The sequence below is a fragment of the Triticum urartu genome, unplaced genomic scaffold (assembly GCF_056163025.1).
Source record: "Triticum urartu cultivar PI428250 unplaced genomic scaffold, HENAU_Tu73 scaffold192, whole genome shotgun sequence".
Lineage (NCBI taxonomy): Eukaryota > Viridiplantae > Streptophyta > Magnoliopsida > Poales > Poaceae > Triticum > Triticum urartu.
The window spans coordinates 19312-45276 of record NW_028260358.1 but is presented as its reverse complement, the minus strand read 5'-3'; the positions used below and the strand labels follow the sequence as shown (position 1 = coordinate 45276).

Genomic DNA, 25965 nt, shown 5'->3' with positions numbered 1-25965 from the left:
GAATATATGACCCACGCTCCTTTAGGCTCTTTAAATTCCGTGGGTGGCGTAGCTACCGAGATCAATGCAGTTAATTATGTCTCTCCTAGAAGTTGGTTATCAACTTCTCATTTTGTTCTAGGATTCTTCTTTTTTGTGGGCCATTTATGGCATGCAGGAAGAGCCCGAGCTGCTGCAGCAGGTTTTGAAAAGGGAATCGATCGTGATTTGGAACCTGTTCTTTACATGAACCCTCTTAACTAAGATTTTCTTATTTATACCTGTTCTACTTTTTTTCTGTTTCTGGCTCGGTTATTCCATCTAGCCGAGCCATTCATTCCTTTTTATGAAAGAAAGATAAGGGACAGAAAAAAAAAATAAATAAAAATGAAAGAAACAAACGTATTCAATAAGCAAAAGGAGAGAGAGGGATTCGAACCCTCGATAGTTCCTAGAACTATACCGGTTTTCAAGACCGGAGCTATCAACCACTCAGCCATCTCTCCACAGCCTAATCCTTATTTTACTCCTACAAATAGAACATAGCCATATAAAAAATAAAAAGATTTATTAGCCTCTAGAAAGATATCAGATACAAGTTCCTTTTCGATATATCTCTGTATACTGTATACACGGATACAGGATCCGCTATACCCGCTTGTGAAATAAAGAGTAAATAATCTCTTCTCACCCCCATATCCAAATAAAAAAGCGGTTTAAGTAATAAATTTGAATTAAAGAGAAGAATCAATGGATTCATGATTAAACCCCTCCTACTTCTTGTATTTTTTTACAATTTTGGTTTAAGTGAGGGATCAAATATGTAGTCAACTTTATTTGATGGTAGCTTGGAGGATTAGAAATATGACTATTGCTTTCCAATTAGCTGTTTTTGCATTAATTGCGACTTCCTCAAGTCTTAGTAATTAGTGTACCCCTTGTATTTGCTTCTCCTGATGGTTGGTCAAATAATAAAAATGTTGTATTTTCCGGTACATCATTATGGATTGGACTAGTCTTTCTCGTAGCTATTCTGAATTCTCTCATTTCTTAAATGAAATTTGGTTAATATTTATTAACCCCATAAAAAAGAAATAATAAAGGCCATTTCTTCTAAAAAATTAGAATAGTGAGACGTATTAAAACGCAATTTGCGTTCCGAATTGCTAGCTCTTCTCTTTCAGTATTATGAAATTCCATTCCCATTAGAATATTCATTGACAGATAATAAAAAAAGGAAAACTCTAATATAATAGAAAATGAAATGAAACGGTCGACCCAGACATAGAAGGTCGACCCAGGCGGATATACGCTATAAAATATATACCGTAGCGAGCGTAGTTCAATGGTAAAATATCTCCTTGCCAAGGAGAAGATACGGGTTCGATTCCCGCCGCTCGCCCGCTTAATTTATCAAAGTACTATGATAAAAAGTTTAGTCTAGTTAACTGTTTAACTACTTATATTTAAATTAAGTATTAATTAGGTGTTAGTCTAGTGCCGTATCCCTTACTATCTTACCCTTCCTTTGCATCCCACTCAAAAAAAGAGGGCGCTCCAGAGGCAGAAATAGAACTCGCCAACAGAGCTCCAAAAATTGGGTATTAACTGAGACAAACAACGGGCAAACTTTTTTTAAAGGGAAGGGAGAGGTAGACTGTCCCTTTCGTTTCATTTTTATTTTCTGCAGGGTAGGGAGAGGCCTTGCGCCTTCTTTTTTTGAAGGCAAGTGACTTCGCAAACTGCTCAATTTTGCCCTCTAGGGCCGGGAACTAATGAATAAAAAAGGGTTGGATACGCCCCTCTACCATACATATCTAGAGAAATAGAATAGTCCTTTTATACAGACTGCTAAGTGCGGAGACGGGAATCGAACCCGTGACCTCAAGGTTATGAGCCTCGTGAGCTACCAAACTGCTCTACTCCGCTCTGGAGTACCCAGAAACTGGTGGACAAAAAAGGCTTGAATACAAGCCTCTAACATGTCTAGACAAATAGAATACTCCTTTTATACAGAATGGAGCGGGTAGCGGGAATCGAACCCGCATCGTTAGCTTGGAAGGCTAGGGGTTATAGTCGACGTTGGTTGATTATTTTTAACGTCTCTAATTCAAAAACCGAACATGAAATTTTGATTTCATTCGGCTCCTTTATGGATATTCTCACCACTTAACATCTATGTCAGCTTTTCTATTTGAATGGAACCAAAGCTCTCCGCTTTCTAGATGATCCTTATAGAGTAGGAGATAGAAATTCTATCTAAATTCATCTAATCTACTTACTTCGTTCCCTAATTTCATTCAAGAGATCCTGAGGAAAAGAATTGGGTTTCCACCGAGCTGAAACAATATGCGGATGGTTCTAGTAAACCAAAACTATCGTTTTTTAGCTATTTGGCTTCCTTATTCCTTATTTTAAGAAGATTTAGTTACGATTGGAAATCAACTTTTTTGTATCTTCATCCATAGATCCTTTACTCATATTTTCAAAATTGGAATACTTAATCCAATGCAAAATTATGCTTCGCGACTCTGTACTCATAATCCTATTTTTATTTTGGATGCAATTTAAATTAGTCTTTGGATACAAATCGCCAGAATGTATATTCTTCCTCAATATGCTATTGAGAGGAAAAGGATTTAATCCTTTATAAGAACTAAAGTTTTCATCGGAATATAAAAATAAAAAACTTAAGGATGCCTTAAGTATATCATTTCAAATTCAGTTATTAATAGAACGAATCACACTTTTACCACTAAACTATACCCGCTACATTGTAGATTATGGTATAAATGGTACCCTTTGTCAAGGATAGCCATTTGACAAGAAGGCTAATTCCCCCTTATTGAATCAGATGGAGAAGGTTCATGACACTGAGCCGTTGGTACTTCTACTTCGATCGCTCGCCTTTACTTTAGGATTTAGATAGCCCCTCTGGTCTGTAAAAAAAATCTTTTCTTACCATGCTAATAGCGCCTGAACCAAATGTATTTATTTTGATTAGGATCCTATTCTACGGTTACGACTACAATAATAATTATTTACTTTGCAAGGACGTAAGTGTGTCAGACTGCTAAATTGTTTTATTATTCCTACAATATAAACTAGGGGATATAGGGGGTAACACTGTCCCTATAAATTCCTTTTTTCCTTTTCTTTTTTGTCCAGAATTGAACAAAAAAGAAATTATGGAAGATGTTTTCTTCCCCCATTAAGTCCGAGCCATAGAGTAAGAGTGAGATGAGTTTTCCAAATTCATCATAGACTTTCCCTATGGCTTGATAGAAGTAAGCAGCAAAGAGTCGTAACTTAAAGAAAAAAACGGACAGGGCCGACAGATTTACCTGATGTAAAGAAGATCCTAAAAGTCTCTGATTAGTCGACTCTCTCCATTTAACACTTTCCTCTCTCTCCTTTTTTCCACTGACTCAATTCTAGTTTATTAGATTCTTGTTTAAAAGAATGCAAAAAGTTCAATAGAACTAAGAACACATAAAAAATAGCATAGAGGATCAAGGCCATTACCAAAAGTTCCTCCCAAGGATCCTATATCCTATTGGGTATCTGTTCCCCGCCTTTTCCCGCTAGGATCGGAAATCTTATATTTTCCATATCCATATACCGTTGAATCCTTGGGGTTCCAGAATCCGCCTATTTTACTAGTCTTCGGAAACGGAAAACCCTGAACCAAGAAGAGTTGGATATGTTATGTAGGGTATGTTTTTTTTTATTAATTTTATTTTGAGCTCTCAAGATATCGATATATACATATACAATCTCTACATAATGTCTCTCTCTCTATCTCTATATATTATATATATAATATGTACATTATGCAGTAGACCCATAATGGGAAATCCAAGTGGCTAATTTTTGAATTAAATAAAAAGCCCTTTTAACTCAGTGGTAGAGTAATGCCATGGTAAGGCATAAGTCATCGGTTCAAATCCGATAAAGGGCTTTTTAAATTAGTGGTAGAGTAATCTCGTGCTAAGACGTAAGTCGTTGGTTCGAATCTGATAGAGTACTTTTCTACTAAATTGATTCACTTTTTTTCTTTGTTTTTGAAACTTTCTCTATATTTTTAGAGAATTTTATGACTTAGTGCGGGATGGATGCATTTTTGGTATGAACACTAAATGAAGCACGGAGAATTAATCTATAACGATCAACTAAAAAAAAATCCTAGATGAAAACATAACAGAAAAGTTGGAAAAACTCTTTGCTTTGGATCTATTTATACTTTTCGAGTATATTGACAATTCCAAAAAACTGCTCATACTATGATTATAGTATAATCACGAGCGGTTGTATATGGCCCTATCGTCTAGTGATGCCCCTATCGTCTAGTGGTTCAGGACATCTCTCTTTCAAGGAGGCAGCGGGGATTCGACTTCCCCTGGGGGTAGGGAGTATTATGAAAGGAGGTTAATCATAGATTAGCAAAAACCCTAGAATAAATTCTTCCTGGGTCGATGCCCGAGTGGTTAATGGGGACGGACTGTAAATTCGTTGACAATGTCTACGCTGGTTCAAATCCAGCTCGGCCCAAACCAAAAATCTAGGGCTTCGTGAGTATGAACTAAATCCTTTTGTTTTTCTTCCATAAAATAAAATGTCTGATCTATAGAAATAAAAGATAAAGAAAAAAGGGAAATTTTTTTTTCTAATCCATATCTCTCTCATTCCTTTCTTACAAACAAAAGAGTTTTTCTTATTGAAGGCTGGATTATTATCCATTTTTAGTGATAAAAAATCACGACATACTAGTTATGTCACTCTCACTATACCCACGTATAATATAATATGTGGGTATGTAGTATATGATTCGTCTATTTCTTAGAGTACGAAAGACGAATCGAATCTTCTTATGGTTCTATTTAAGAATGGGTATGCCATACACCCCGCGGGGATTGTAGTTCAATTGGTCAGAGCACCGCCCTGTCAAGGCGGAAGCTGCGGGTTCGAGCCCCGTCAGTCCCGAACTAGGGTTCAATGAATGGAGAAATTGATATTTCCTTTTTCCATGAAAAAAAGGGGCAGGGAGCAAGATCAAATACCCACAGGGCACCCTTACTTCACTTTTTTATTTTGCATCTCTCATTAAAGAGGGAGGGAGGGCATATAGGAATTTTTTTTTCACTACTCCCAATCGATAAAGAAAGACACACATACGATATGTGGATTAGTAGAATTTAGGATATTATATTACTCTATCTTTCTTTATGATGATACCATCCTCATCTTAATTTCCTATTCCACTCTTATGGAATAGAGTACCGGTATTTTACCGGAATCCATACATAAATCGTATTCCCTTTTTATTTCAGACCTCTTTTCCCCATCTCACTTCTACTGCTTATTTGGATGTCTATGTGACCCATAGAAAGTGAAAGTTGGTCATATAATACATACATAATTGTATGTATAACTATAAGAAAAAGGAAGGGAAATTGTATAAGATTAAGAAAGTATAAGATTAAGAAAGCTCGTGGGTTAGAGATATAGAAAAGAAAAAGTAGAAAAAGGATTAAAAAAGAGGGAATTCCTAATCCAATCAAAAAACCCATTTTGGTCTTAGTGTGGATAGAGGATCTTCCTATGTTATACTATATAACTCTCATCCGTGAAATATAACTCTCATCCATGAATTGATTTGATAGATCCGATATTCATAATATTGAATTGATTCAGTATTATCAGAATGCAAGCCCTACCCTTGAATTTACAAGATACCCCTTTTTCCTCTCCATGGGATTACATCCCGAGTTATTGTGAAAATAAAAAATAAAGAGGTTATGGAAGTCAATATTCTCGCATTTATTGCTACTGCACTGTTCATTCTAGTTCCTACTTCTTTTTTACTTATTATTTATGTAAAAAACAGTCAGCCAAAATAATTAATTGGAATTCCAATTAATCATTGAAGAAATTAAAAAGGGATTAAATAAAAAAAATCCAAGTCTTAAATGAAAGGATCTGGTTGGAATCTTAAAGTGTGGTAGAAAGAACTACATATAGTTTTTTCTACGACACTTTAGATTCTTTCTATTATATTATCTTTGAATCTACATAGAATAGATTAGTAGATTGAAATAGTTAAGTAGTCTAATTCAATTTCTTTTTTCATTGCATCCACTTAATTTCAATCAGGTCAAAATAAAAAAATCTAAGACAATTCTTGACCAAAGAATCCATGGAAGGAAAGAAAAATAATATGAAGAATAGACTATAGTAAAAAGTAAAAGGAAATGGAAAATGTGTGATATGCCGTGAATAGTTCCGTGGAAGAAAGTCTAATTTTCTTATGTATAGAACTTTTTTTAACCATTCGTCATTTCTAGTAGAAATTCTGAATTGGTATAATGGCTCTTTCTTACATTACAACTTACAATACAAGAGTTTCTTACAGGAGTGAAACAAAACTAAAGAAAAAGATTAAAGAATAACGTTTGACAAAATGATTAATGCAAAATGATCCATTAAAGAAAAGAATTGATACAACAATTTGATTACTTAATCAATTAGTAGTATCCCTAGAGTCCACTCCTTCCCCATACTACTAGTGAAAGAGAAAATGTAAAGACTACCATTAAAGCAGCCCAAGCGAGACTTACTATATCCATCTAAATTATGTCTCCTATTTCTATGAAGGGATTATTCTACTATTGATCAATAATCATAGTGGAATCAAGGGTACAGAGTCAAAAAGGGATTCCGCCCTAAGGCCATGGATCAATCAGTTCAAGGAATTTACTCCTAACAAATTCTTATAGGAATTCTGGTAGAATTAGAGAGCATTAAAAATACGAGATACTATAGCCCTTTTTTCCTTAAAAAAGAAAGAGTACGGGAATGATGTCCTGAATAGAAGAAGCGGGAATAGGAAGATTTTTTATTCCTTTTGTTACTCTTTTTTTTTTTTTTAAGCAAAGGACGCCCGAATATACCATAAAATTATCGATAGATAAATATTTATTGGATACCTACCTTACCTAATGTTTATTTTTGACCTAAACCCTGCAGCCTTGCTTTGTATCATTCTATGAAAGAATGAAGAGATTTTATCCATAATACAACTCCTAAATTGATTTTTGATCGACCTATTTAATCTGATTCTCGTTAGAATTAAGTAGTCCTTACTTTAGTGTATGTAGGTAACATAAGATGTACGATAAAAAAATGTATAATAATTAGTAAGTCTTGATATTCTTTCGTGGAGTCCCTTCTTGAATCTTAGATTGAAAAAAAAAAAGAATGCCCCTTAGGGACCTTTCTTTGGATACCAAGATTTCTGACATCTTATCCTCGTATTTTAAAATTATCAAATCGAATCTCAATTAAGAACCAATTCAAATTCATATAATAAAAGAATAAGGAAACACTACCTCACCCCTATTGATAACCATTTTGGCCACTACCGTCAAAACAAACCCTAACCCTAGTTTGAGGATAGAACTATGGTATGGTTTCTCTAAACCCAGTATCGGCAGGCCCAGTTACTCTCTTGCCCGAACTTATGCGAAGTAAAAATTTATCGAATTCGATCAGCACTATAAAAAAAACCTAAGTATTTTATTGATCAGGCGGCACCCAGATTTGAACTGGGGATAAAGGATTTGCAGTCCCCTGCCTTACCGCTTGGCCATGCCGCCAAAAAATCCGATCAAAAATCTAGAAAACAGCAAGTATTCATCCACGTTTTCTTACGAAAAGCCCCTTTTATTTTGAATATAATTCTACTTACTTTTTTCCAATCTTTTTCAAAAAATCTATTCCTGCTTTTTTTGATCCAGTTTCTATTATTCTCCTCGATAGATTCTATCTTAAAACATACATTGTTAACACAATAAAACTTCCCATTTCTTTCTATTGAGATGAAAAAGAAGAAAAAGTGGATTTCTATTCACAGGCTGCAAAATTCAGAATAAATTGGAACCGTTAACTAGAATTCTCTTTTTTTTATTGCAGTAGTGAACTACTCTTAAATCGGTATTATCTCCCCCCCCCTTCAATGGCATAATAAAATATTATGGCTTTATGCTTAATCCGTGTATAGGTAAACTTTAGGTCCGAACAGCATTATTATCCAAAGATCCCCTTTATGTACATATCTCTATGGGGAATCATGCTTTAATTTTTCAAAGTATTAAATTAAATATCTTGAATAAAAAAAGGAAATTTGCTCTGATATAGAGTATAACCTGACTATCTTGGCGTACCCAAGTGAAATTACGATAAAAGAAAAGCATGGATATGGGGAGAGGTGGATAACTAGATTGGCATGTACTTAAAAAAGGGACTTACTTTATTTTAGAATTCCACAATGAAATACTGAATTTTCTAGCAATTATACTACTCCGATCCGAAATAAAAAAGAACCCTCAAATTATTTTGAGAAATTAAAGTAAGCACGCTATTCTAAATCGAAGTAAAGTCAAACTTTCTAGTATATTATATTACGGCTTTATTACATTCATAGAAAGGAGATAAAATGAGAAATCTTTGCCATCCAATCTGATTAGAATATCATAACATAAAGTATAAGTGGCAGAATTTTTTTTGTAGGAATGTTTTATCAATTCATTTTCATTTCATTTGTACCCCTGGCAAACTCGAACTTTCGTCCAAATGGTCTCTATTCATATGTATGAAATACATATATGAAATACGTATGTGGAGTTCCCTAGAATTTCATGTGATTCAGTAAACAGAATATAGATTCCATGATTGCTAGATCGATCCATAGGGATTGATGAAGAGTGAGCTGATAATGGAATTTTTCTTTGATAAACAGGAAACTTAAGATTAAGATGCTCCGGAATGGAAACGAGGGAATGTCCACAATACCCGGATTTAGTCAGATCCAATTCGAGGGATTTTGTAGGTTCATTAATCAAGCCTTGGCAGAAGAACTTGACAAGTTTCCAACAATTAAAGATCCAGATCACGAAATTGCATTTCAATTATTTGCGAAAGGATATCAACTGCTAGAACCCTCGATAAAAGAAAGAGATGCTGTGTATGAATCACTCACCTATTCTTCCGAATTATATGTATCTGCGAGATTAATTTTTGGTTTCGATGTGCAAAAGCAAACCATTTCTATCGGAAACATTCCTATAATGAATTCCTTAGGAACCTTTATTATAAATGGAATATACCGAATTGTGATCAATCAAATATTGCTAAGTCCTGGTATTTACTACCGCTCGGAATTAGATCATAAGGGAATTTCTATCTACACTGGCACTATAATATCAGATTGGGGGGGGAGATCGGAATTAGCAATTGATAAAAAAGAAAGGATATGGGCTCGCGTGAGTAGAAAACAAAAGATATCTATTCTAGTTCTATCATCAGCTATGGGTTCGAATCTAAGAGAAATTCTGGATAATGTTTCCTACCCTGAAATTTTCTTGTCTTTCCCGAATGCTAAAGAGAAGAAGAGGATTGAGTCAAAAGAAAAAGCTATTTTGGAGTTTTATCAACAATTTGCTTGTGTAGGTGGGGACCTGGTATTTTCGGAGTCCTTATGCGAGGAATTACAAAAGAAATTTTTTCAACAAAAATGTGAATTAGGAAGGATTGGTCGACGAAATATGAATCGGAGACTTAATCTTGATATTCCTCAGAACAATACATTCTTGTTACCACGAGATGTATTGGCCGCTACGGATCATTTGATTGGAATGAAATTTGGAACGGGTATACTTGACGATGACGATATGAATCACTTGAAAAATAAACGTATTCGTTCGGTTGCGGATCTGTTACAAGATCAATTCGGATTGGCTCTTGGTCGTTTACAACATGCAGTTCAAAAAACTATTCGTAGAGTATTCATACGTCAATCGAAACCGACTCCCCAAACTTTGGTAACTCCAACTTCAACTTCAATTTTATTAATAACTACTTATGAGACCTTTTTTGGCACATACCCGTTATCTCAAGTTTTTGATCAAACGAATCCATTGACACAAACTGTTCATGGGCGAAAAGTGAGTTGTTTAGGTCCTGGAGGGTTGACGGGGAGAACCGCAAGTTTTCGGAGCCGAGATATTCATCCGAGTCACTATGGGCGTATTTGTCCAATTGACACGTCTGAAGGAATCAATGTTGGACTTACTGGATCCTTAACAATTCATGCGAGAATTGATCACTTGTGGGGATCCATAGAGAGTCCGTTTTATGAAATATCTGCTGAGAAAGCAAAAGAAAAAAAAGAGAGACAGGTGGTTTATCTATCACGCAAATAGAGATGAATATTATATGATAGCAGCAGGAAATTCTTTGTCCTTGAATCAAGGTATTCAGGAAGAACAGGTTGTTCCGGCTAGATACCGTCAAGAATTCTTGACTATTGCATGGGAACAGATTCATGTTAGAAGTATTTTTCCTTTCCAATATTTTTCTATTGGGGGTTCTCTCATTCCTTTTATTGAGCACAATGATGCGAATCGGGCTTTAATGAGTTCTAATATGCAGCGCCAAGCAGTTCCGCTTTCTCGGTCCGAGAAATGCATTGTTGGAACTGGATTGGAACGCCAAACAGCTCTAGATTCGAGGGTTTCCATTATAGCCGAACGCGAGGGAAAGATCATTTCTACTGATAGTCATAAGATACTTTTATCAAGTAGTGGGAAGACTATAAGTATTCCTTTAGTTAACCACCGTCGCTCTAACAAAAATACTTGTATGCACCAAAAACCCCGGGTTCCACGGGGTAAATCCATTAAAAAAGGACAAATTTTAGCAGAAGGAGCTGCTACAATTGGGGGCGAACTTGCTTTAGGAAAAAACGTATTAGTAGCTTATATGCCATGGGAAGGTTACAATTTTGAAGACGCAGTACTAATTAGCGAACGTTTGGTATATGAAGATATTTATACCTCTTTTCACATCCGGAAATATGAAATTCAGACGGATACGACAAGCCAGGGCTCCGCTGAAAAAATCACTAAAGAAATACCACATCTAGAAGAACATTTACTCCGCAATTTGGACAGAAATGGAGTTGTTAGGTTGGGATCCTGGGTAGAAACTGGTGATATTTTAGTAGGTAAATTAACGCCTCAGATAGCGAGCGAATCATCTTATATCGCGGAAGCTGGATTATTACGGGCCATATTTGGCCTTGAGGTTTCCACTTCAAAAGAAACTTCTCTGAAATTACCTATAGGTGGAAGAGGGCGCGTTATCGATGTGAAATGGATCCAAAGGGACCCGCTCGACATAATGGTTCGTGTATATATTTTACAGAAACGTGAAATCAAAGTTGGGGATAAAGTAGCCGGAAGACATGGGAATAAAGGGATCATTTCCAAAATTTTGCCTAGGCAAGATATGCCCTATTTGCAAGATGGAACACCCGTTGATATGGTCTTCAATCCCTTAGGAGTACCCTCCCGAATGAATGTGGGACAAATATTTGAAAGCTCGCTCGGATTAGCGGGGGATCTGCTAAAGAAACATTATAGAATAGCACCCTTTGATGAGAGATATGAGCAAGAGGCTTCAAGAAAACTTGTGTTTTCAGAATTATATGAAGCCAGTAAAGAAACAAAAAATCCATGGGTATTTGAACCCGAGTACCCGGGAAAAAGCAGAATATTTGATGGAAGAACAGGCGACCCCTTTGAGCAACCTGTTCTAATAGGGAAGTCCTATATCTTAAAATTAATTCATCAAGTTGATGAGAAAATTCATGGGCGTTCTACTGGGCCCTACTCACTTGTTACACAACAACCGGTTAGAGGAAGAGCCAAGCAAGGGGGACAACGAGTAGGAGAAATGGAAGTTTGGGCTTTAGAAGGATTTGGTGTTGCTCATATTTTACAAGAGATACTTACTTATAAATCTGACCATCTTATAGCTCGCCAAGAAATACTTAATGCTACGATCTGGGGAAAAAGAATACCTAATCATGAGGATCCTCCAGAATCTTTTCGAGTGCTCGTTCGAGAACTACGATCTTTGGCTCTAGAACTGAATCATTTCCTTGTATCTGAAAAGAACTTCCAGGTTAATAGGGAGGAAGTTTGATCGGAATAAATATAAATTCTTTTCTTATTTCTATTTTATGATTGACCAATATAAACATCAACAACTTCAAATTGGACTCGTTTCCCCTCAACAAATAAAGGCTTGGGCTAACAAAAACCTACCTAATGGAGAAGTCGTTGGCGAAGTCACAAGGCCCTCTACTTTTCATTATAAAACCGATAAACCAGAAAAAGATGGATTGTTTTGCGAAAGAATCTTTGGACCCATAAAAAGCGGGATTTGCGCTTGTGGCAATTCTCGAGCGAGCGGAGCTGAAAACGAAGACGAAAGATTTTGCCAAAAATGCGGGGTCGAATTTGTGGATTCTCGGATACGAAGATATCAAATGGGATACATCAAACTCGCATGTCCCGTGACTCATGTGTGGTATTTGAAAGGTCTTCCTAGTTATATCGCGAATCTTTTAGATAAACCTCTTAAGAAGTTGGAGGGCCTAGTATACGGCGATTTCTCTTTTGCTAGGCCCAGCACTAAAAAACCCACTTTTTTACGATTACGAGGTTTATTCGAAGAGGAAATTGCATCCTGTAACCACAGCATTTCTCCCTTTTTTTCTACCCCAGGCTTTGCAACATTTCGAAATCGGGAAATTGCGACAGGAGCAGGTGCTATTAGAGAACAATTAGCAGATTTGGATTTGCGAATTATTATAGAGAATTCTTTGGTCGAATGGAAGGAATTAGAAGACGAGGGGTATAGTGGAGATGAGTGGGAAGATAGAAAAAGACGAATAAGAAAAGTTTTTTTGATTAGACGCATGCAATTGGCGAAACATTTTATTCAAACAAATGTAGAACCAGAATGGATGGTTTTGTGCTTATTACCGGTTCTTCCTCCCGAATTGAGACCTATTGTTTATAGGTCTGGAGATAAAGTAGTGACTTCAGACATTAATGAACTTTATAAGAGAGTTATCCGTCGGAACAACAATCTTGCCTATCTATTAAAAAGAAGTGAATTAGCGCCAGCAGATTTAGTAATGTGCCAGGAAAAATTGGTACAAGAAGCCGTGGATACACTTCTTGATAGTGGGTCCCGCGGGCAACCGACGAGGGATGGTCACAATAAAGTATACAAATCACTTTCAGATGTAATTGAAGGTAAAGAGGGAAGGTTTCGCGAGACTCTGCTTGGGAAACGGGTCGATTACTCGGGGCGTTCTGTCATTGTTGTGGGTCCTTCGCTTTCATTACATCAATGTGGATTACCTCTAGAGATAGCAATAAAGCTTTTTCAGCTATTTGTAATTCGCGATTTAATCACGAAACGCGCCACTTCTAATGTAAGGATTGCTAAAAGGAAAATTTGGGAAAAAGAACCCATTGTATGGGAAATACTTCAAGAAGTTATGCGGGGACATCCTGTACTGTTAAATAGAGCACCTACCCTGCATAGATTAGGCATACAGGCCTTTCAACCCACTTTAGTAGAGGGGCGTACTATTTCTTTACACCCATTAGTGTGTAAGGGTTTCAATGCGGACTTTGATGGAGATCAAATGGCTGTTCATCTACCTTTATCCTTGGAAGCTCAGGCAGAAGCCCGTTTACTTATGTTTTCTCATATGAATCTCTTATCTCCCGCTATTGGGGATCCTATTTGCGTACCAACCCAAGACATGCTTATCGGGCTTTATGTATTAACGATTGGAAAGCGTCGAGGTATTTGTGCAAATAGATATAATAGTTGCAGAAACTACCCAAATCTAAAAGTAAATTACAATAATAATAATAATTTTAAATATAGGAAAGATAAAGAACCCCATTTTTCTAGTTCTTATGATGCACTGGGAGCTTATAGACAAAAACTAATCAGTTTAGATAGTCCCTTGTGGCTACGATGGAACCTGGATCAACGCGTCATTGGGTCAAGAGAAGTTCCGATTGAAGTTCAATATGAATCTTTGGGGACTTATCATGAGATTTATGCCCACTATCTAATAATGGGAAATAGAAAAAAAGAAATTCGTTCGATATACATTCGAACCACTCTTGGTCATATTTCTTTTTATAGAGAAATAGAGGAAGCCATACAAGGATTTAGTCAGGCCTATTCATACACTACCTAAACAAGAAAGTTAGATTCGGCGATGCCCCTCCCCTTTCGGGGGGCATTCCGATTTCCCTAGTATCATCATTATTTGCCACGCGAATCCAGATTGAGATTGAGGCAATTAAGTTAATTAAATTTTCGAATCACTGACTCAGGCCCATTGTCGAATCCTACTCAGCAATTGTCGAATCCTACTCAGCCGAAAAGGGGGTACTTATGTATGGCGGAACGGGCCAATCTGGTCTTTCATAATAAAGAGATAGACGGAACTGGTATGAAACGACTTATTAGCAGATTAATAGATCATTTTGGAATGGGATATACATCCCATATACTGGATCAACTAAAGACTCTGGGCTTCCATCAAGCCACTACTACATCGATTTCGTTAGGAATCGAGGATCTTTTAACAATACCCTCTAAGGGATGGTTAGTCCAAGACGCGGAACAACAGAGTTTTCTTTTGGAGAAACACTATTATTATGGGGCTGTACACGCGGTAGAAAAATTACGCCAATCTGTTGAGATATGGTATGCGACAAGTGAATATTTGAAACAAGAAATGAATTCAAATTTTCGGATAACGGATCCTTCTAATCCAGTCTATCTAATGTCTTTTTCAGGAGCCAGAGGAAATGCATCTCAAGTACACCAATTAGTAGGTATGAGAGGATTAATGTCGGACCCTCAAGGACAAATGATTGATTTACCTATTCAAAGCAATTTACGCGAGGGACTTTCTTTGACAGAATATATAATTTCCTGCTATGGAGCCCGCAAAGGGGTTGTAGATACTGCTGTGCGAACAGCAGATGCTGGATATCTTACACGTAGACTTGTTGAAGTAGTTCAACATATTATTGTGCGTAGAAGAGATTGTGGTACTATCCGAGGTATTTCTGTAAGTCCTCAAAATGGGATGACGGAAAAACTTTTTGTCCAAACACTAATTGGTCGTGTATTAGCAGACGATATATATATCGGTTCACGATGCATTGCCGCGCGAAATCAAGATATTGGAATTGGATTAGTCAATCGATTCATAACTGCCTTTCGAGCACAACCATTTCGAGCACAACCAATATATATTAGAACCCCCTTTACTTGCCGAAGCACTTCTTGGATCTGTCAATTATGCTATGGCCGGAGTCCTACTCATAGTGATCTGGTCGAATTGGGAGAAGCCGTAGGTATTATTGCAGGTCAATCAATTGGGGAGCCAGGGACTCAACTAACATTAAGAACTTTTCATACTGGCGGAGTATTCACAGGGGGTACTGCCGACCTTGTACGATCCCCTTCGAATGGAAAAATAAAATTCAATGAGAATTTGGTTCACCCCACACGTACCCGTCATGGGCAGCCTGCTTTTCTATGTTATATAGACTTGCATGTAACTATTCAGAGTCAAGATATTCTATATAGTGTGAATATTCCCTCAAAAAGCTTGATTCTAGTGCAAAATGATCAATATGTAAAATCCGAACAAGTAATTGCGGAGATTCGTGCCGGAACGTCCACTTTACATTTTAAAGAAAGGGTACAAAAGCATATTTATTCTGAATCAGACGGCGAAATGCACTGGAGTACTGATGTTTACCATGCGCCCGAATATCAATATGGTAATCTTCGCCGATTACCAAAAACAAGCCATTTATGGATATTGTCAGTAAGTATGTGCAGATCCAGTATAGCGTCTTTTTCACTCCACAAGGATCAAGATCAAATGAATACTTATGGTAAAAAAGATAGGGAAATTCTTGATTATTCAACGTCGGATCGAATCATGTCCAATGGCCATTGGAATTTTATCTATCCTTCTATTTTTCAAGATAATTCAGATTTGTTGGCGAAAAAGCGAAGAAATAGGTTCGTCATTCCATTACAATATCATCAAGAACAAGAGAAAGAACTAATATCCTGTTTTGGGATTTCGATTGAAATCCCCCTTATGGGTGTTTTACGTAGAAATACTATTTTTGCTTATTTTGACGATCCCCGATACAGAAAAGATAAAAAGGGTTCAGGAATTGTTAAATTTAGATATAGGACCCTAGAAGAAGAATATAGGACTCGAGCGGAAGACTCAGAAGAGGAATATGAGACCCTAGAAGACGAATACAGGACCCGAGAGGACGAATATGAATATGAAACCCTAGAAGAATCTAAATATGGAATCCTAGAAGACGAATACGAATATGAAACCCTAGAAGACGAATATGGGAGCCCAGAAAACGAATATGGGAACCCAGAGAACGAATATAGGACTTTAGAGAAAGACTCAGAAGAGGAATATGGGAGCCCAGAGAGCAAATATAGGACCCAAGAGGACGAATATGGAACTCTAGAGGAAGACTCAGAAGACGAATATGGCAGCCCCGGGGAAAGCGCAGAGGAAAAATATGGTACTTTAGAGGAAGACTCAGAAGAAGATTCAGAGGACGAATACGAGAGCCCAGAGGAAGATTCCATCTTAAAAAAAGAGGGGGTTTGATTGAGCATCGAGGAACAAAAGAATTTAGTCTAAAATACCAAAAAGAAGTAGATCGGTTTTTTTTCATTCTTCAAGAACTTCATATCTTGCCGAGATCTTCATCCCTAAAGATACTTGACAATAGTATTATTGGAGTGAATACACAACTCACAAAAAATACAAGAAGTCGACTAGGCGGACTGGTCCGAGTGAAGAGAAAAAAAAGCCATACGGAACTCAAAATATTTTCCGGAGATATTCATTTTCCTGAAGAGGCGGATAAGATATTAGGTGGCTGTTTGATACCGCCAGAAAGACAAAAAAAAGATTCTAAGGAATCAAAAAAAAGGAAAAATTGGGTCTATGTTCAACGGAAAAAAATTCTCAAGAGCAAGGAAAAGTATTTTGTTTCCGTTCGCCCTACAGTGGCATATGAAATGGACGAAGGAAGAAATTTAGCAACACTTTTCCCGCAGGATCTCTTGCAAGAAGAAAATAATCTCCAAATTCGACTTGTCAATTTTATTTCTCATGAAAATAGCAAGTTAACTCAAAGAATTTATCACACAAATAGTCAATTTGTTAGAACTTGCTTAGTAGTGAATTGGGAACAAGAAGAAAAAGAAAAGGCTGGTGCTTCCCTTGTTGAGGTAAGAGCAAATGATCTTATTCGCGATTTCCTAAGAATTGAGTTAGTCAAGTCCACTATTTCGTATACACGAAAAAGGTATGGTAGGACAAGTGCAGGACCGATTCCCCATAATAGGTTAGATCGCGCCAATATCAATTCTTTTTATTCCAAGGCGAAGATTGAATCACTTAGCCAACATCCAGAAGCTATTGGCACTTTGTTGAATCGAAATAAAGAATACCACTCTTTGATGATTTTGTCGGCATCCAACTGTTCTCGAATTGGTTTATTCAAGAATTCAAAACATCCCAATGCGATAAAAGAATGGAATCCTAGAATTCCTATTCGAGAAATTTTTGGGCCCTTAGGCGCTATTGTAGCTAGTATATCGCATTTTTCTTCATCTTACTATTTACTAACGCATAATAAAATCCTGTTAAAAAAATATTTGTTCGTTGACAATTTAAAACAAACCTTCCAAGTACTTCAAGAACTTAAATACTCTTTAATAGATGAAAATAAAAGGATTTCTAATTTCGATAGTAACATAATGTTGGATCCATTCCTTTTGAATTGTCACTTTGTCCATCATGATTCTTGGGAAGAGACATTGGCAATAATTCACCTTGGACAATTTATTTGTGAAAATGTATGTCTATTTAAATCGCACATAAAAAAATCCGGTCAAATTTTCATTGTAAATATGAATTCCTTTGTTATAAGAGCAGCTAAACCTTATTTGGCCACTACAGGAGCAACTGTTAATGGTCATTATGGAGAAATCCTTTACAAGGGAGATAGGTTAGTTACGTTTATATATGAAAAATCGAGATCTAGTGACATAACGCAAGGTCTTCCAAAAGTGGAACAAATCTTTGAAGCGCGTTCAATTGATTCATTATCCCCGAATCTCGAAAGGAGAATTGAGGATTGGAATGAGCGTATACCAAGAATTCTTGGGGTCCCTTGGGGATTCTTGATTGGAGCTGAGCTAACCATAGCCCAAAGTCGTATCTCTTTGGTTAATAAAATCCAAAAGGTTTATCGATCCCAAGGGGTACAGATCCATAATAGACATATAGAGATTATTATACGCCAAGTAACATCAAAAGTGCGGGTTTCCGAAGATGGAATGTCTAATGTTTTTTCGCCTGGGGAATTAATCGGACTATTGCGAGCGGAACGAGCAGGACGAGCTTTGGATGAATCGATCTATTATCGGGCAATCTTATTGGGAATAACAAGGGCTTCCCTGAATACCCAAAGTTTCATATCTGAAGCAAGTTTTCAAGAAACTGCTCGAGTTTTAGCAAAAGCTGCCCTACGAGGTCGCATTGATTGGTTGAAAGGCTTGAAAGAAAACGTAGTTCTGGGGGGGATTATACCTGTTGGTACCGGATTCCAAAAATTTGTGCATCGTTCCCCACAAGACAAGAACCTTTATTTCGAAATAAAAAAAAAAAATCTATTCGCGCTCGGAAATGAGAGATTTTTTGTTTCTCCATACAGAATTAGTTTCTTCAGATTCTGACGTAACAAACAATTTTTATGAGACATAAGAACCCCCATAAAAATATTTTTTACTTTACTAGACTTTTGAACTTAGAACACTAACAGGTCAAATTTTAGATTTTTAAGATTTTTATTTTAATAAGTAAAACAAGTCAGTTAATTCATTAAGGTGGTTATGTTTATACCATGTATCAATGGCCAACTCTTATCTTAGTACAAGGTTCTCTCGGAACAATTATTATTTATTTCAAGCTATTTCGGATCTTTCTTAATCTTCAAAAAGAACTAAATTCCGTAATGGAATGGTAGGATTAAAAAAAAGGAAGTGTGGAAAAAATGACAAGAAGATATTGGAACATTAATTTGAAAGAGATGATAGAAGCAGGAGTTCATTTTGGTCATGGTATTAAGAAATGGAATCCTAAAATGGCCCCTTACATTTCGGCAAAGCGTAAAGGTACTCATATTATAAATCTCGCTAGAACGGCTCGTTTTTTATCAGAAGCTTGTGATTTAGTTTTTGATGCAGCAAGTCAGGGAAAAAGTTTCTTAATTGTTGGTACCAAAAAAAGAGCAACAGATTTAGTAGCATCAGCTGCAATAAGGGCTCGTTGTCATTATGTTAATAAAAAGTGGTTCAGTGGTATGTTAACGAATTGGTCGATTACGAAAACTAGACTTTCTCAATTTAGAGACTTAAGAGCAGAAGAAAAAATGGGAAAATTCCACCATCTCCCAAAAAGAGATGTGGCAATCTTGAAGAGAAAATTATCTACTTTGCAAAGGTATCTCGGCGGGATCAAATATATGACGAGATTGCCAGACATTGTGATCGTCCTTGATCAGCAAAAAGAGTATATAGCTCTTCGGGAATGTGCCATTTTGGGGATTCCTACTATTTCTTTAGTCGATACAAATTGTGACCCGGATCTCGCGAATATATCGATTCCAGCCAACGATGACACTATGACTTCAATTCGATTGATTCTTAACAAATTAGTATTTTCAATTTGTGAGGGCCGTTCTCTCTATATAAGAAATCGTTGATTAAGAATATATAGTGAATTCTTGGGCAACTGCGTAAATTTATGGAATCACTTACTTTACTATATCTTTTTTTTTGCATAGAATTTTTTTTGCATAGAAAAAAGAAGGGGAATATTGATATATATTAGAGGGTATTGATATATATTATGATCTGATGTGCTTTCTTGGTATCCTAAATATAAGATTAATACTTCAAGTTGCTGAGTTGAGAAAGAGATGGTTGAATCAAAAGAATTCCTTTTTTGAAGTTCAATTTTTATCAGAGGACAATATGAATATTATACCTTGTTCCATTAAAACACTCAAGGGGTTATACGATATATCGGGTGTAGAAGTAGGCCAACACTTCTATTGGCAAATAGGAGGTTTCCAAATTCATGCCCAAGTACTCATCACTTCTTGGGTCGTAATTACTATCTTGCTAGGTTCAGTTGTCATAGCTGTTCGGAATCCACAAACCATCCCGACCGACGGTCAGAATTTTTTTGAATATGTCCTTGAGTTTATTCGAGACTTGAGCAAAACTCAGATTGGAGAAGAATATGGTCCCTGGGTTCCCTTTATTGGAACTATGTTCCTTTTTATTTTTGTTTCGAATTGGTCGGGTGCTCTTTTACCTTGGAAAATTATAGAGTTACCCCATGGGGAATTAGCAGCGCCCACGAATGATATAAATACTACTGTTGCTTTAGCTTTACTCACGTCAGCGGCATATTTTTATGCTGGTCTTAGCAAAAAAGGATTGAGCTATTTCGAGAAATATATTAAACCAACTCCAATCCTTTTACCAATTAACATCCTAGAAGATTTCACAAAACCATTATCGCTTAGCTTTCGACTTTTCGGGAATATATTGGCGGATGAATTAGTCGTTGTTGTTCTTGTTTCTTTAGTCCCCTTAGTAATCCCTATACCGGTCATGTTTCTTGGATTATTTACAAGCGGTATTCAAGCTCTTATTTTTGCAACATTAGCCGCAGCCTATATAGGTGAATCCATGGAGGGTCATCATTGAATTGACTCTTTTTGGAAATAGTATTTTTTTTTTTTGCAGCTTAGCTCAATTCATGCATGGTTCCAGATAATCTGCTTGGTTGCAAAAAAATAGTTAGAAATGCGTATGAATATATAGCCTAGAGTTGTAGGAGAGAGAATAGAATAGACTATATTATGGAATTTTCAAAGTATATATGCATTAAGGAGGGTGGAGTCAGGCTAGATCTATACTATAATATCCTTAATGTCTATAAGTGGAGTCCTCTTTTATGCAGGTTTCCACTTTAAGCAATGATTTTAGAATCCGATTCAATAGAAAATGAGAAAATATGCAAACAAAATAGAAGAAACAAATGTATATATATAGGATATTATATTATATATTCCTAGGTTAGATTCATTATCTAATCCGATATATGGATATGGAATTCCCTTCTATGTAGTTCGGACAATTCACATTATCATTTCAATTTGATTTCAATTTGTACTTTTTAGTTACTTTACTTCTCCCCAATAGAGCTTAGAAGTAAGAATTTATTGGTTGATTGTATCCTTAACCATTTCTTTTTTTTGACACGAGGAACTACTCACCATGAATCCACTAATTGCTGCTGCTTCTGTTATTGCTGCTGGATTGGCCGTAGGGCTTGCTTCTATTGGACCTGGAGTTGGTCAAGGTACTGCTGCAGGACAAGCTGTAGAAGGTATTGCGAGACAGCCAGAAGCAGAAGGTAAAATACGAGGTACTTTATTGCTTAGTCTAGCTTTTATGGAAGCTTTAACAATTTATGGACTAGTTGTGGCACTAGCGCTTTTATTTGCGAACCCTTTTGTTTAATCTTAAAAAAAAAATTCTTTCGATTTCGATTAGATACTTTTTTCTTTTTTTAGTAAATTGGTATTTGCTTCCACAATTCCAATTATATCAATACTTTATTTAATTTACTCCTATTTATTACTCCTGGAATTATCTATTTATCGGGACAGATAATACCCCATTCTAGGAAGGGCTGAGTTGAGTATTATTAATTTAGAAGATATGCTCACCTTCTTATTTCCCGTCCTTAGTTTAGGAAAGTGGAAAGTTTTTTCCTTTTATTTTAGGAATTTTGGGAACAGAACATTTCAACAAAGGAAGTCTTTCACCGGTCAAACAAGACGTAAGACTTAATCTAAAAGAAATTACTAGATTGAATCTATTTGCATTAAAAAAACCGATCAAAAAAGGGCGAGCGAAGTAAGTGATCGAAAAACTTTGTTCTTTGTTCGTCCTATCTATAAGAGGAGAGCATATGAAAAATGTAACCCATTCTTTCGTTTTTTTAGCTCACTGGCCATCCGCTGGCAGTTTCGGGCTTAATACCGATATTTTAGCAACAAATCTAATAAATCTAACTGTAGTGGTTGGTGTTTTGATTTTTTTTGGAAAGGGAGTGTGTGCGAGTTGTCTATTTCAAGAATAGATTGGATCTATCCGGCTGCACTTTATAATATTTTTTAGTATTTTTCGGATAAATAAGAAAAGGGTGCACGATCTCGACGAATTACTTCTGAATAAATTCAGAAATCATATGGAAGAACCATAGCATTTCGCGACTCATTGGTAAATCAACTTTGATTCTCTATAAACCAAGAATGTGAGACCATTAACACGGTTAAAGCTAAACTGCTTGAAGTCCAGGCAAAAAGAGGTACTCTTTCTACAACTATATTAGTATTAGTACCAATTTAAACGGGAAATAGCTAATGTAAAATTTATCTGATATAGAACACTCATATCGATAAAATGGTTTGAACTATTTACTAGAAAAAAAAAGGGGGCACCCTGCCCTTTTTTAACCAATGCCGAATCGACGACCTATGTATAAAAAAGAGAAATTTTTTGGATTTGAAGAAAAAAAAAATAAAAAAGAATTCTATTAATTTTCATTTTCCATTTATTTAGTTAGTTTTTCTTAATGAAATTGAAATTATTAACTAGAGGGCAAATAAAAATAAAGAAACAACTTTGCTGACCATGATATATTTTTATCTAGGCGGAAGAGTCCTCTTAATATTTATCTAGTCTTATATAGGTTTCGGTATATTGAAATATAAACATAAAAAAGAAGATAGAGGATAGGCTCATTACTTAAAAAAAAGATATGGAAATAGCTATAGAAAAAAAAAAAGGAGCGTGAGAGCCAAATGAATCGAAAGATTCATGTTTGGTTCGGGAAGAGATCATAAAAGTTGTAAACTTACAAAATAATCTACTTTCATTAAAAGATTTATTAGATAATCGAAAACAGAGGATCTTGAGTACTATTCGAAATTCAGAAGAATTGCGTAGAGGGACCATTGAGCAACTCGAAAAAGCTCGGATTCGATTACAGAAAGTCGAACTAGAAGCGGATGAGTATCGAATGAATGGATACTCTGAGATAGAACGAGAAAAAGCAAATTTGATTAATGCTACTTCTATTAGTTTGGAACAATTGGAAAAGTCTAAAAACGAAACCCTTTATTTTGAAAAACAAAGGGCAATGAATCAGGTCCGACAGCGGGTTTTCCAACAGGCCGTACAAGGAGCTCTAGGAACTCTGAATAGTTGTTTGAATACCGAGTTACATTTCCGTACGATTCGTGCTAATATTGGCATTCTCGGGTCCCTGGAATGGAAGAAATAATTAAATTAATTAGGCCTTGAACTTCTACTTTCGTTTAGAATTTAGGCATTATTTTTCCCCTTGCTTCCGAAAAAAGAGTCAAGAAACACTAATGGCAACCCTTCGAGTCGACGAAATTCATAAAATTCTCCGCGAACGTATTGAACAATATAATAGGAAAGTAGGGATTGAGAATATAGGTCGCGTAGTTCAAGTGGGGGATGGGATTGCTCGTATTATAGGTCTTGGTGAAATAATGTCAGGTGAATTAGTCGAATTTGCAGAAGGTACTAGGGGTATTGCTCTGAATTTGGAATCCAAAAATGTTGGGATTGTATTAATGGGCGATGGGTTGATGATACAAGAGGGAAGTTTTGTAAAAGCAACAGGAAGAATTGCTCAGATACCCGTGAGTGAGGCTTACTTGGGTCGTGTTGTAAATGCTCTGGCTAAACCTATTGATGGGAAAGGCGAAATTATAGCTTCCGAATCTCGCTTAATTGAATCTCCTGCTCCAAGTATAATTTCCAGGCGTTCCGTATACGAACCTCTTCAAACAGGGCTTATTGCTATCGATTCGATGATCCCTATAGGGCGCGGTCAGCGAGAGTTAATTATTGGGGACAGACAGACTGGCAAAACAGCAGTAGCCACAGATACAATTCTCAATCAAAAAGGGCAAGGTGTAATATGTGTTTATGTAGCTATCGGTCAAAGAGCATCCTCCGTAGCTCAAGTAGTAACTACTTTCCATGAGGAGGGGGCCATGGAATACACTATTGTAGTAGCTGAAATGGCGGATTCACCTGCTACATTACAATACCTCGCTCCTTATACGGGAGCAGCCCTGGCTGAGTATTTTATGTACCGCGAACGGCATACTTTAATAATTTATGATGATCTCTCCAAACAGGCACAAGCTTATCGCCAAATGTCCCTTCTATTAAGAAGACCTCCCGGACGTGAGGCTTATCCAGGGGATGTTTTTTATTTGCATTCACGCCTTTTAGAAAGAGCCGCTAAATTAAATTCTCTTTTAGGCGAAGGAAGTATGACCGCTTTACCAATAGTTGAGACTCAATCTGGAGACGTTTCCGCCTATATTCCTACTAATGTAATCTCCATTACAGATGGACAAATATTCTTATCTGCGGATCTATTCAATGCCGGAATTCGACCCGCTATTAATGTGGGTATTTCTGTTTCCAGAGTAGGATCCGCGGCTCAAATTAAAGCCATGAAACAAGTAGCTGGCAAATCAAAATTGGAACTAGCGCAATTCGCAGAGTTACAAGCCTTTGCACAATTCGCCTCTGCTCTCGATAAAACAAGTCAGAATCAATTGGCAAGGGGTCGACGATTAAGGGAATTGCTTAAACAATCCCAGGCAAATCCTCTCCCAGTGGAAGAGCAGATAGCTACTATTTATACCGGAACAAGAGGATATCTTGATTCGTTAGAAATTGAACAGGTAAATAAATTTCTGGATGAGTTACGTAAACATCTAAAAGATACTAAACCTCAATTCCAAGAAATTATATCTTCTAGCAAGACATTCACCGAGCAAGCGGAAATCCTTTTGAAGGAAGCTATTCAGGAACAGCTGGAACGGTTTTCTCTTCAGTAACAAATAAATTTTGCATGTCTACTCTTGTTAGTAGAATAGGAATCGTTGAGAAAGCTTTTTCATTTGAATCATGCAAAAAAGTTTTCTTTGTTTTTAGTTTAGTATAGTTATTTAAAGAATAGATAGAAATAAGATTGCGTCCAATAGGATTTGAACCTATACCAAAGGTTTAGAAGACCTCTGTCCTATCCATTAGACAATGGACGCTTTTCTTTCATATTTTATTCTTTCTTTTATTTTTTTGCTTCTTCCGAGAAAAAACTGTTAGACCAAAACTCTTTTAGGAAATCAAAAAATCCAGATACAAATGCATGATGTATATATTATATCATGCATATATCATAAAGAAGGAGTATGGAGGCGGTAGTGGGAATCGAACCCGCAACCCCAAGGTTATGAGCCTTATGAGCTACCAAACTGCTCTATACTCTTAAACTAAAGAGGGGTAACTAGTGGATAAAAGAGGGTTGGATACGCCCCTCTACCAATATCTATACAAATAGAATAGTCCATTTATACAGAATGGTAAAGAGGGCTCCTCTATGATTATCAATTCCAGAAATCCATACAAATACGAAAGGGTATTTTATCCTTACCAACTGGATCTTGTTGCACCCGGTAACAAACATTCATAAACCATTTCTCGAAGTACGTGTCCGGATAGCCCAAAATGTCGATAGTTAGCTCTAGGTCTTCCGGTCAAAAAACAACGTCGATGAAGGCGTGTAGGTGCACTATTACGCGGTAGGGATTGCAATTTTTCTCGCATTTTCGTTTTTTCACTCAAACTCAAGGGAGAAACTTTGCTTCTTATCTTTTTTTTTAAAGATTGACGAATCAAATGATATTTCTGTTCTAATTTCTGCCGCTTCTTCTCCCTCTGAATCAAACTTTTTTTTGCCATAATGTGTCGTTGCTATTATTACCAAGTATA

At 36.4% G+C, this 25965-nt stretch overlaps 8 non-coding genes across 8 annotated transcripts; 4 read left to right on the top strand and 4 right to left on the bottom strand.

The window, feature by feature from the left end:
* Positions 1 to 397: 397 nt before the first annotated feature.
* TRNAS-UGA (transfer RNA serine (anticodon UGA)) lies at positions 398 to 485 on the bottom strand. Its single transcript has one exon. It is a non-coding gene; the product is annotated as a tRNA-Ser (tRNA).
* An 825-nt stretch (positions 486 to 1310) lies between these two features.
* TRNAG-GCC (transfer RNA glycine (anticodon GCC)) lies at positions 1311 to 1381 on the top strand. The gene has a single exon. It is a non-coding gene; the product is annotated as a tRNA-Gly (tRNA).
* Positions 1382 to 1834: 453 nt separating this feature from the next.
* TRNAM-CAU (transfer RNA methionine (anticodon CAU)) lies at positions 1835 to 1908 on the bottom strand. Its single transcript has one exon. It is a non-coding gene; the product is annotated as a tRNA-Met (tRNA).
* Positions 1909 to 3868: 1960 nt separating this feature from the next.
* Positions 3869 to 3940, top strand: TRNAT-GGU (transfer RNA threonine (anticodon GGU)). The gene has a single exon. It is a non-coding gene; the product is annotated as a tRNA-Thr (tRNA).
* A 508-nt stretch (positions 3941 to 4448) lies between these two features.
* TRNAY-GUA (transfer RNA tyrosine (anticodon GUA)) lies at positions 4449 to 4530 on the top strand. The gene has a single exon. It is a non-coding gene; the product is annotated as a tRNA-Tyr (tRNA).
* A 358-nt stretch (positions 4531 to 4888) lies between these two features.
* Positions 4889 to 4962, top strand: TRNAD-GUC (transfer RNA aspartic acid (anticodon GUC)). The gene has a single exon. It is a non-coding gene; the product is annotated as a tRNA-Asp (tRNA).
* Positions 4963 to 7563: 2601 nt separating this feature from the next.
* TRNAC-GCA (transfer RNA cysteine (anticodon GCA)) lies at positions 7564 to 7634 on the bottom strand. Its single transcript has one exon. It is a non-coding gene; the product is annotated as a tRNA-Cys (tRNA).
* A 17532-nt stretch (positions 7635 to 25166) lies between these two features.
* On the bottom strand, positions 25167 to 25238 carry TRNAR-UCU (transfer RNA arginine (anticodon UCU)). The gene has a single exon. It is a non-coding gene; the product is annotated as a tRNA-Arg (tRNA).
* Positions 25239 to 25965: the final 727 nt, after the last annotated feature.